This window comes from Drosophila takahashii, chromosome 2L, assembly GCF_030179915.1.
Source record: "Drosophila takahashii strain IR98-3 E-12201 chromosome 2L, DtakHiC1v2, whole genome shotgun sequence".
Classification (NCBI taxonomy): Eukaryota; Metazoa; Arthropoda; class Insecta; order Diptera; family Drosophilidae; genus Drosophila; species Drosophila takahashii.
Genome location: NC_091678.1, coordinates 14,940,230 through 14,953,279, shown reverse-complemented (window position 1 = coordinate 14,953,279; position 13,050 = coordinate 14,940,230). Strand labels below are relative to the sequence as shown.

General features: G+C 39.0%; 1 protein-coding gene across 1 annotated transcript in view; it reads left to right on the top strand.

Moving 5' to 3' along the window:
- The first annotated feature begins 271 nt into the window (after positions 1-271).
- Ggamma30A (guanine nucleotide-binding protein subunit gamma-e) overlaps positions 272-13,050 on the top strand; it is a 40,589-nt gene continuing 27,810 nt past the window's right edge. Inside the window, exon 1 of the mRNA XM_017150814.3 lies at positions 272-511. The gene's annotated coding sequence lies outside the window, so the exon portion shown is untranslated. The remainder of the gene's footprint in view (positions 512-13,050) is intronic.

Sequence of the window (13,050 nt, the reverse complement as noted above, 5' to 3'; positions counted from 1 at the left end):
AGAGCAGCGGAAAAGCCCAGAAACGAGCAGAGAGCGTGCGAGCGGAGAGGGAGAGGCAGAGCACATTCGCTGGTTGGTCTTGGTCGACACATTTTCCTTCAGTTTCCTTCCGTTTTCCGTTTCTGATATTGTTGGCCTTTGTTTATTAGTGCGTGCCTTCGCTGCGAGCGGTTCTCGTAATTGAAACGAGAGCGACATAATTAAATTAAAATTTACTCGCACACAGTAGCACACTAGCATCGATAGACGGGCCAACTAATCACATTACCAGCCATCAGCCAACAGCCATCAAGCCACCAGCCATCGTCAGTCGGAAACCGAATCGCAGACCCGCAACACAAGACCCACAGTTCGCATTGAATACTTTTTGGCGCGCTCCGAAAATAAACACACCAATACTTACACCAATACACCAACACAAACAGGCCCGGTTGCTGCCAGTGTGTGTGTGTGTGTGCGAGTGCCTCCTGAAGTCCTGCGAAGCGACAAAATTCATCAACTCTTGTGTCTGGTGAGTTGACATAAAAGACAATAGAATTGCTGGCAATAAAAGACAGAGCTCGAATCCAGCAAGAAAATTCCGAGAAAAGTGCTTGAGGCAGCCGTGGGTTTGGCAATATTTGGTGTGAAAATGACAAACAAGATCATCAAGTTTAAGGTTCAAGATCATTTGGGGTCTTAATTGTGAAAACAGCGGTAAAAAACTTAATTGAAGGGGAAAACTTCTGGATATTGTATACAATTAGTATACAAATTAGTATTTTTTTTTAAAGGTTTTGAAATCAAAAATACGTAAAAATAGTCTAATTTATAAACTCTTTATATTTTGAGAAAATTTTATTAAAAAAAGAAAAATATTTAATCTTCCTGTTTGGTTATTTTTTTTTAAAAACTTTTATTTTTTCGTGCAATATTTTTAAATCCTATTCTAGGTTTTTTTTCCCCACTGAACTATGCCATACACTTTTCAATATCAAGATATTTTTCGTGGCTGTTTTCCACTTGGGTGGTTTTGAGTATTGAGCATTAAATTCCCTTTCATCGTATTTATTGGTGCCGTGAATTCCTCAGAAATGCTTGGACATCAAGGGTCATAACAATGTTTTAAGAACCACTCTTATGGTCATGGAAACTGGCATTTAATAAAATTTTCCAAGTTATTTCCTGACCTCTGCAGGTTCATAAAAATATAAAGCTTGTTTACAAAAATATTTCTTTACATGGCACAAAATCATTTTACCCTTTGCTCAACGATTAATGGGTATAAAAACAATGAAAGCTTGGGGAAGTATTAAACCGTAGACTTCCTTTGTCTTGCTTAATAACGCTGTGAGTCGGTGTGAAACAAGTGAACCGAAATTGTCATTCATCCGGGGATCGATGATCCCATTCCATAGTCCAGCAACCAAACCAACCACCCGCTTTTTATTATTTCTGCACATCCTTGGCCATCCAAACGCATCTGTGGTTAATGTGCGACAATTGTTCGATTTCTCTGCTTCTGTCCGTAATTGCAATTTACTGCATTGCAATTATTTTACTTGCATGCAATATTTTTTTTTAGCACAACTGCAATTATGAGCATTTTTTTATATCAATTTAAAAACCATTTCGTAAAAGGTAATGTCTTTACTTCCCTTTCCGCTTGATGATGTTCGGTTAAATTGAACAAATCATTTTTGTTTGCATGCTAAATTGGACGATTGAATTGCATGTGCATTAAATACGTGTTGTTTTACCTCTTTTGAAATAACTCCCCCCCGAACAACCCGTCGAAAATTGCCTGAAACAACGCAATCACATTCGCTCACAACTCGCATTTGTCGCGCTTCAATTATAGTGGAAAATATTTGCATTCCAACGCATTGAGCACGAGGGGGCGAAGGGAAAAGTGGGGGGGGATGTTTGCCTACGTGCCATTCGAAGGATATCCCAACGAGGTCCTTTAGGTAGGAGCCCCGACGTGGGCTTTGCATTTCGCATTTGTGTCCATTGTCCGCGCTTAAGCACGAGATCGGAATTATGTATGCTCCATTAAATAATTAATTAAATGGGGCAAAAAATTAAATACGACACAAGGTAGTTATTTGATTTTTTGCGGGTTCTGCGCAATACATAAATAATACCTGATGGCATTTAAAGTGGAACCATTCCTTGGGGAAAACTATTTTAAACATAAAAAATGCTTATAAAAAACTATACAGGTTTTTAATATATTTTATTATTTTTGCAATATATTTTATTCTGAAAAAATTAAGAATATTAAATTACTATTCCCATCTAAAATCATATTTCCCTTTATTCAGCTCTTTTATATTGCTTCTATTGGTCACAATAAGTGGAAAATTCACTTTACAATATCCTACGACGAAAACGTATACATAATTTAATAGAATATTATTTTCTGCTGAGACGGCAGGCGGCAGATGGCCAATGGCCGAGCCACAATAATGCATAGATAATGCGCCAGTCTGCAGATTCCGACTCCATCTTCTAGCCTTCCCGATTTTCCACCCCGCTTTTATTGCCCAGAGTGAGACAGATGAAAAACTGCATTTCCTGGGGTTCCTCCGGTTCCTCCTGCATCAACAAATTATAATTGCAAAGGCTCCTCCAGCTTGGCGGGTAGTTTGAATAGGGACAGAAATGGGGTGGTGGTGGAACCGGTCAGTTTCAGCGTGCGTTTGCAAAAGTCATAAAGAGTCCTTCGCTCCTCCCGCTTGCCACGTTTTTACAGGGAATCGCCGACAAGTGCCAGGGACAAGTTGACGTTTTTGGTCCGCGACTCCTGTTCTTGCCACTCCTTCCACCTCCCACTATTTTCTCTCGCCGGAGAAAGTATGTTAATAAAAATTTTAATTTATCGCCGGGCATAAAAAGTGGTAAAGTGCTGGGCAGCCAGCCCTTCGCTGCGATATTTTCATATTTTCCCTTTTTATATTCTCTGTGTGCTTTAACACGCACAAAACGCGTTCGTTGGCATCGCCATCGTTCTCTCAGGGGGCCTTACATTCAGAAAAATATGTCAGGGATTATAGATATTTTTATGCAAAACCTTAAACAATGAAATACATTTTTTTTAAAGCATCAATCAAAATTATTTAGTAGTTTTTATTAAAACTAATAAAATAAAAAAAACAGTAAATAAGATTTTCTGGTGCTAAAAAAATCGTATGAACTTAAAAAAATATTTCATAATTTTAATAAAATAATTTCAAGATTATTCCAGAAGAAAATTGATTTATTTTGATAACATTTGGAATATTTAAATCGTCAATTTTATTTAAAATATTTATTTTTAAGTGCATTCTCCCTTCGTCAGTCGTATTGACGGTGTCAGTGACGCCCTCGTCCACTTAGGAATAACCTCTCCATCGAGCGGGCGCCTCATCGATAATAGTTTCAAGAGTTTTTCGGCCAAGCAAAATAGAAATGCACGCCAAGTGCCGTCTGCAGATCCACCCCTACCCTCTCCTCCCCTTTCGCCGCCCCCTGAATAACGCCCCTCGGCGAAAGTAACGCAACGAGAGGCGTGGCAGAGAGGCGTCCACTTCAAAGTTCGATTTTCTGTATTGAAAATTGGCGTGCATTAGTTTCAGACTTTGCCAAGAGTTTCTGCGGGGAGATGATGAAAGAGTGCCTTCGAGGGAATTGTGGGAGGTTCAGCAAGAAAACTAGGAGGAAAGTTCATATATTTCGATTTTCGAAGTGAATACCTTTAGCTTGGCTTTAATTATTAGAGGATGTGTACAATTCTCCTTCCAAAATAACTGGAAAATATAAAACAAATCAATCAATTTTAATGCCATCGTCAATAGGTTTTTGTAGCTATATTTTCAGCTTTAATTAAATACCAAATAAACAACAAATTAACAAGCAACATTTTCATTTGCTCTACTGATGCGATTCTAAACAGAAACAGGGAATCAATCAGAATTAGCCACACTTATACGCTTGTTCTGAGATTTCCATTTGCCTAGATTAGCATTGCTGCTGTTGTCCAAATGGAATCCCATAAATAGGCTCTTCCATCTGGCTGACTGCACACATTTTTCCCAGCAGCCCCATCAAAGTGCGGTGCACATAAAACTGAACGCAGATAGACGTAGGCCCTAAAATTGTGTCAGCTCGTAAATTGCGTTGGCTAATAAACTCGTGTTGTTCCGTTGGCCCCGTCGCATTATAAATAACCCACGCGACATGGAGCTGGATTTCCAGATCAACCCAACAGCCAGTCGCCTGCACCACCCACATCCCACCCACTGGCCCACCGCACAATCCACAAATGCGACTATAAGCGGAAGTGCAGGCACAAAATTTGCTCCCAACCATCCGCCTTCCGGTTTCCGTGCGGTGTCTCTTTCTTTTCCTCCTCCATCTCTTTTTGGCCCCTTCGGTGCACCGTAGCAGAAGTTTGATAAATTAAATTTTACAACCCTCGACTCGAATTGCGACATTTCGTGGCGTATTCCCCCTTCTTTCCTAACCAACTATTAGAAAATGTAATAATAAAATATTTAATGACCACCTCTTTGGGGCAAAGCAAACAGTCGTGAGCGGCTTTCGATAAATTTTGGATGACCAGGCGGAGGGTTTTATTTTCCTGGGAGAAATTTCCACAAACTTCATTTCTTAAATTAAGTTTTTGACAATATATTTCAAAATAAAATTTATTGGATGGGTAAAAAATATTCATTTGTATGTTCAAAAAACTTATAGTGGGTTTTCAAATAAATCTAATTTTAATAAATTTTTTAATGCCCAGCCGATTAATTATATTCATTGTCTTCCTATTTAATTCCACCAATTTAACTACTGAAAAAGAAAAACAGGATTATCGCTTCCGTTTTAGTTTGGTCCAATTAAAACCATTAATTGCGTCTGGCGAAAATACTTCCAATTTACCTGTTTTCCGCTTAACTGGATTTTTAATTGCTATTTGTGCAACACATTAAAAGGATCCACCACCAACACTAACTTTCAGCCAACTCACACAAGCGCAGCGATATTCACACGGAGGTGCAAACGGGCAATAGAAAAATAGTGGGGAAAAAAAAGTAACGGCATAATTTAGCATCAACGCCTTTCAAAGTAGGCCAAAATACATAATCAGGGGGCGTGACTGAACATGGCAAGCGGAAAAAGCCAGAAATTGCACCAAATAAAAATTGCAAAAATGGCGGAGAAGAAATGATTGTAACTGGGAATAGGAAGGAAGTGAAAAAAATCGGCTGCAAAATTATACGAGGCGGCGCTCGCATACAGCTGCAATTTTATTCCTTTGCATGTGTCCGTGTGTGTTTGTGTGTGCAGGTGTGCGTGTGCGAAAATATCTGTGTGTGTGTATATGTGGGAGCCAGGTCCTGGTCTACAGATAATTTCTTTGCCTTCCACATTGCAGCGACGAGCATTTTCCCAATGTATTTTTCGCAAAGTTTCCGGTACGCTCGGCAGCAAATTTATTGAACCATGAAATGTTTGTGTACGTGTCCTGGCCGAAGGATAGAAGCTGACAAGCGGTGTCCCGGGGGTGGGGATGGTTCTAAGGATGGGGAGTGTTCCGGACCGGATCGTCGGAGGCTGCTATAGAGTCACCTCCAGTGGGTGAAGCTAAGGAGGGCTTTTTGGACGTGGCGAAGGGCCACTGTTACTTTCAAATTGTTGTTTTGCCATCGTTTGCTCCGTAAAATGCCTCCCATGGGAGATACCCTAATAAATATATTGCTGTAATTTCCGTTTAAAAATCTGCGATCTAAGTTAAGTTGGGTGAATTTCATGGACAAAATTATAAATGACAAAAAACCTAAAAAAATGCAAAATCTTAAAGCCAATAGCTGTGCAAATATATTTTTAAATAATTGTTATCAATGGTTTTTCTTAACTAAAAAACTAAAGAAAGTTAATGGTTGGAGTTTAAACGATATAGTATATCCTAAATTGAATTTAACTAAGCTGACAGAAGTTTGCAATTATATATATCTACTCTCCATAAACTTTAATACTAATACTAATCGATTTTAAATATAACAAGGACATCAAGGTAAATGCAGTTTTAAACAAGAGAGAACGCTATAGTCGGGTGCCCCGACTATCAGATACCCGTTACTCAGCTAAAGTGCGAAGGAGATAAAAACTTTGATCCGCCATAACTTTTTAACGAATGGTCCGATTTAAAAAATTTCTTCTTCATTTCGATAGGTATTGATAAACACCATAAAACTGCATTTTTACTTTTCCGAAATATTGAAATTTTTAAAATCGTATATAAGCGATTGTGGGCGTTAGAGGGGGCGTGGCACCCTTTTGAAACAAACTTGCGCTGCGTAGGAACTCCTAGAATCTGCATGCAAAATGTCAATCTTCTAGCTTTTATACACTCAGAAAAAAAATCGCCCTGAATTTTAGAAAATCGCCATACTTTTTAAGCCAAAGGCAGCTCGCCTTGCCTTTTAGAAAAAATATTTCTAAAAATTAGAAAAAAAATTTCTAAAATTTAGGGTTAGTTTTTTTCAAAATTGAATAAGAAGAAGAAAAAAAATCGGGGAATCGGGAGTTATGCCGACTCCACCCCTCTGTCGGTGTGGGGTGTTGTTGTTGGGGTTCTCGTTTCTCAACTTATTTTTCTCTCCTCTATTTAAACACATGGATGACGTCACGATGCTTGTACACAAACACACTTTTAATCTTAAATTGTAACTGAAATAATAACTGAAATTATTATATTATTTATTAATGATAAACATAAAAATCAAATAACCTACTATCTTGAGAAAAACATTTTGGTCTCTCGCGGGATTCGAACCCCTTACCTCACAGTTTGCAGTCAAACACTCTACTAGCTGCGCCAGGGAAGCATCACGAGAGGCGCTGTACAAAGTACATTCTCATTCTGTTCTCTTGGGTTCTAGGTTTATACTCTTATTTATCCATTATGTGTGTGTTAGCTTACCTAAATCCTTATTTGTATTAAAGTATACATTTTAATGCGCAAAAAAAAAAAAAAAAGACGCAAAAAATGTCCGCCTCGACGTGGGATCGAACACACGCTTCCGAATATAAGCGTAGAAAACAAATAATCCGCTCGCATTAGACCCCTAGGCTACCGATTGGGCCAATTTCCTAAAATGTAAGGCGATTTTTTCTTAGTTTGAAAGAAAAATTTCTGAATAACAGAAAATTTTTCTAAAAGTGGAGAACAAGAGGAGTTGAAATAATCAGGGTAAGTTTTTCTTATTATTTAGAAAAATATTTCTGAAAAATAGAAATATTTTCTGAATTTCAAGGCGATTTTCAAAGTATGGCGATTTTCTAAAATTTAGGGCGATTTTTTTTCTGAGTGTAGTTTCCGAGATCTCAGCGTTCATACAGACAGACAGACGGACAGACGGACAGACAGACGGACAGACGGACATGGCTAGATCGACTCGGCTAGTGATCCTGATCAAGAATATATATAGTTTATAGGGTCGGAAACGCTTCCTTCTACCTGTTACATACTTTTGCACGAATCTAGTATACCCTTTTACTCTACGAGTAACGGGTATAAAAATGCTTTAATAAAATCAATTTATTAGAACCCATTATAGGTGAGATAGAATTAAAAGTTTTATGGGAATGAGGTATTACATGCCTGCGGCTATGATATATATATCCAGGGTATTCCCTGGGTGAATTCGTTGGCTTCGGCGAGAGTTTTCACTTGTTAGTTGTTGTCTTATTGCTTATTTGCTCAAGTTCTTTACTCAGTTGCAGCTCCTTGGGTTTCTCCGTGGCTCGTGTGCAAACTTTGCATTACTTTCACCGTTTCCCCCGCGGGAAACCTTCGCCCCTCCATATCCCTCGATCCTGTTCCCCAAAAAGCGACCCTCCATCTGCGGCACGTAGCAGCTTTGTTTTTGCTTTGAAAAATATTTAGTTGAACTTTTTATTTAACGCATCAATGGCCACTTGGCTATTGGCTTCAGCTGTGGAATCGACTTTGAAAGGATTCAGAAGCTCCTATTGTTGATTTCGAAGGGGGAAAACTGGGGTTTCCTCCGCTTTAAGTTGCATTTGCTGTTGTTGTTGTATCTGTTACTGCCGCATGGCTCATAATTTTTCATTGCTGTCGGAGTTTCCCTCCGGCTTTCCCATCCCGTCCATGAAAAATTGATGCCAGTTTCGATTTGATTGGATTTGAAATGCTATCGAAGTATATTGAATTGCTTTTGCCGGGGGAATGGGTTGGAGATTGCGTTTGGGGTTGGGTGCTGCAATCAGGGGTTAATAGTTGCTGGCTGACATTGAAGTTGCTCGGATTTTCCCAGCTCGGCGGTAATTGCTCTCTGGATTTATTTAAACACTCCCCAGGGCGTTCTGAAGCTCAGGTTGTTCGCAGGTGATTAATTCACCTGCAGCTCCTTTCTATCCACCTCCTTTCAGTGGCTTCTTATTGTCCAGATTTGTAGGTATAATAAATTTCAGTACAAATCTGAATGCAAATTGTTTTCCTTTTGTGTGTTTGTGACGAGGTGTTGGCAGGTGACACACAGAAAACAAATTGCCAATAAATTATATTGATTTTATATTTTTTAAAGATCAAGTCATTTTGATATAAGTAAAGGCTTTTATTTGTTAACAAAATACTACATTTTGTATTTTAAATTAACCTAACAGATATGATAAAATATCAAGTTGATATTTTGGAATTATGAATTTGACATAAATCATATCGTTTTTTTCTTGAAATAAAATGAGGTAGAACTGACCCATTGCATTTCGAATTATTTTTCTTGATTATTATTAAATGATTGTCAATTTTGGATGTCGCTTAAAGAAGTTTTTCAACTACTTAACGGATAGCTCCTAAACTCAAACTTACGCTTCAGTAACTTTTAAATACTTCACTTAACAACCGCCATCAACAAAAAAGTAGACAAAAGTAGAGCAGCGAACTCCATTCATTAGGAAATCTCTGCTGGGAGTCCACTTTGAGCAACTATTTTCAGGCCAGTGCAGCTTGGCTAATTCAATTAAACGCGGTGGATTTTTTCCACCTCTTTTGAGGCGCGTTTTGAACTCAGCTTGGCTTGCTCCGGACTTGTTCACCTATTGATCGCCCATTCAATTATTTGCGTCGTCATTCAGCCGTGGTCATGCAACGGGGGGTAGGGGGTGGTGGGTGTTAGAGGGACGGCCTTCAGCCCGCTCTGCTGTTAACAAAAATGCCAGACAAAGGCGCCAATCCCGGCCCCACCAAACCATCCGGATAATGCAACTTGGCATTTCTATGGGTGCCTCGACATCGTTGCCGTGGCATTGCTTGGCACTATATCAAGCCGACATCACCCACCGCCCCCTCCCCCTCGAAAGCACCGCCCAACCACCCCCTAGCCACGCCCCCTCTGTGCGTTGCGCTTTTCGGTTGTTCCAATTTTCAGTTCGGCAAAAGCTGTTTGGGGAATCCTTGGCCAGGGGCCGAAAAACTGCCGTAAACTAAATTCAATTAGATTTTTTCACTCTCTCCCTCTCTGTCTCTCCTCCTCTGGCCATCTCACTCGCTCTTTGAGCTGTCACAATGGATTTGCATAGTCGAATGGTTGGGGGAGAAATTTCGGGAGATTGGCTTGGAACATTTGTAACGTGTGTAAAAGGGAAAAATTGATTTGATTAAATGTTGCCGGGCAACAAGTGTGTTCTATTTTTCTCCACCTCCCCCAAAAATGGGCGAAAAGTGCTTGGGGGCGTGACTTCGATTTTTTGCAATCACTTCAATTGCATTGTGCGTGATTGACTGACTGAATAAAGCTGATGGTGGAGGATTTTTACATTTGACATTTGCAAATAGGCAGAGATATTTTTCTGATACCGCGAAAAGCCTGTTAATCTTAAAGTTTAAATATATAATATATATTTGTAATCCATTTTGCATTAATTATACCTTAAAACATTTATCTGTTAAATCATTAAGAAACTTCTAGATAAATCAAATGATTTCTCAATTACAAAGAGGAAATTAATATATATGCCAGCCACTTCATCATTTCTGGAAACACATTAAGTCAGCTAATTAATTGATTACGATCCGAGCTTCCGAAAATAGCTGTTACCGAAATATATACCAATTGATGTAACGGTGAACAAGACTGTCTAACTAATTGAAATACGGGGGCTTAAAATTGTTACGAAACAATTTCATTAGTAATTGTTTGAGCTGCCACTCAAGCTTCTTGCATTGTGGTCATCGTATGTGCTTTTTCCACTCGGTTTTCAAGAAAGCCCTATTAAATAAATTTCAAAATAAATGGATTCCCACAAACAAGAAGTGAAAACCTACACACACACTGAGTTGTGCATTTTTTATTTCCATAAAACTTAGGTGCACTCAATTAAAAAACCTCAAAATGCTTTTTCAGCCATCCCTTGGATCTAAACTGGAATCAAAAGACTGTCTCTATCTTTCTCTCCCGTTGCTTCCATCTGTTTCACTCTTCGGTTATGTATGGTTTTGTGTGTGGAGGATTTACTAAATTTATGGCTGAAGCTTTAAGTAAATTGTATCGGATTTAAAACTAAGCACTCGACAGAAGCCGACAGACCACTAACTAAATGGCTCTCTGCATGTGCGGGGGCTTGTGCTTTGGTATTTGGATACAGGTAAAGAAAAATATTATAGTATACCTGTTATTTAAAATCGTTGTTATTTGAGGGAGTGCAAAATGAAAGGAAAGAACAAAATTTCAATTTTTTGTTGAAAAAAAATGTAAAAAGGATGCTGCAACGATTTTTGTTTTAAATCCGGGAACCACAATGTCTTGTATCCTTTTAATGCAGCGGTCGGCAGCGCCCTATTAAGTGAGCATAGGGTTTTGTTCTGCCGCCGCGCTGCTCGCACATGTATAACGTAGAACAGCGGTCTGCACACACACATCGATGAGCTGCCCAGTGCAAATTACTCACACAAATATAAAACAAAATGTCAACGTATGTGTGTGCCGACCGCTGTTTTAATGCTAATTGATTGCCTTTTTCATACGACTTCTTTCCATATAATCGCATATACATTAATTAAATTTGTGGCTGTGTAGGTGTTTGAGTCTGTGTTTTGACGCTGTGTTTGTTGAAAAGAAAAACACATCCAAATCCGAAGAGTAACCAGCGACCGCGCAGCTGTTTGTTGTACTTTGCTGCATACTTTGTGGCGCACTTAAATATGCAAAAACACACACATGCACACAGGCGAAGAAACCAAGCTGCAGTCTGCAATGTAATTCATTTTTGACATACGCAACGCACTGAAAAGCAGGGAAAGAGGAATGGAAGAGCGTTTCACTTTTAATATATGTAGAATCTGTGACTACGGTACAACCTGCAATATGACATTCGCTTGTTCTTAAACTCATTAAAATAATTCCAATTTTGTATAAACCCGCTATAATAATCACCCTTTCACTTAACTACTTTTTAAACTTAAATCATAAGTTACCAAAATTGTCTATAATCGAAAAAAATTATTTAAACTAATTAAAAAGTTTTGAAATTTAGTTCTTAACCATCGAAAAATCTCCTAACCAACAGACAATTTTCAAAATTCCGAAATTTTAAAATATTTGCGACTATGTTTTATAGAATTTCGTCTTTAAAATAGAGTTTCTAAAGTCCAGCCAAATGTTTATCATTATTATTATTATCTAATGCTAACTTATAGTGAAAAACTATAAACAAACATTGGTTTTATGGCCTTATGCTCGCTACCGGCAAAATGTATTTTAAAATGTTCAGTGCAAATTAATTAAAATTACTATACTTAAATTAAAACTGTGCCTAATATACCCGAATTCTTTTCGAGCATTGGGTATTAAAGGAAAGAGCGCAAAATGAATGAGGAACTCTCGGCAGCTGCGAACACTTTTACATATTTACAACTTAATACCTTGCCCAATGTTTGCCAGTGTGTGCGGGCTTGCTGGTCTACTTGCGAGTGTGTATGGGTGTGCGAGGGCTTAACTTTGCATGCTGCAAATAATTAAAGCATAAAAGCAGGCGCTGCAGACAGGAGCAGGCAAGGATCGAGATCGGGGAAAGGACGATAGAGGAGGCGAGCAGCCAGCTGAGCAGCATGTGTCATCTCGTGAAAGTTGCCTTCGTGTCATCCGTTGGGCGCCAGCCTTTGAAGCTCTCAAGGAGCAGGGGGGGGGGGGTTGGGTTGGAGGTGGGCGGTAGCCGCAGAAGCAACTCCTTGTTGAATGTGCAAATGAGCTTGTCCCGTTTCTGCTCCTGCTTCCTTTTCCAAGGGGACGGAATGGTAGTAGTGGCACTACCTTCTCTGTTCGTCGCTCTAAATTGAATATTTTAATGCAAATTTAATGGAGGTTTTTGTTTTCTGCCCGGCATCCCATTTAATTTTGTCTCAAGCTATACTTTTAGTTGCTTTGTTGCCGCTCTATGGCAATGGCTCCCCCGGGCCTCCTTCCGGCTCACATTCCGGCCGGAGTGCTGAGGGATATGCATGTAGTTTTTGCGTGTCGGCAGTTTGCTTGCATCTTGAGCAGGAAATTTGCAAGATAATTGCTTCAGGAGTCCGGGCGAAGCATGTTTATATTCACTCTGGGAATCGTACTTATCTGGAAATTATGTGCTGCTCCCAGGGGACTGGTCAAGTTTTTAAGCTCACCCGAAGTTTTTAGTGATGAAAGCCGAGGTTTATAAAATGAAACAATTTTAATTATAATTAAAGATTTATTTATAATTTTTTTGAGCCTTTTAGATTGTTAGTTTAATTTTAATAACTCTATTTCTGTTTTGTTAAGATACTTAAGCTGATTGAAAGAGATTGGAAGATATGAGCTTATATATTCACTAATATTCAGTTCACTGACCTTTTAGGTATTGAGTTCATAGGATACTAAAGCTTAGATCGAGTGTCATTCGTAGCCTCATGCAGTTTTTCAGTTCTTCCTTTGTACATCACTCACTTTAGACAGTTTGCCCTTGGCCCGATGAAAAAGTCTCATTAGTCCTGCACTTTTCCCCATCCCTACGATCTGCCCCTTTGTTTCGTCTTACTGTGCA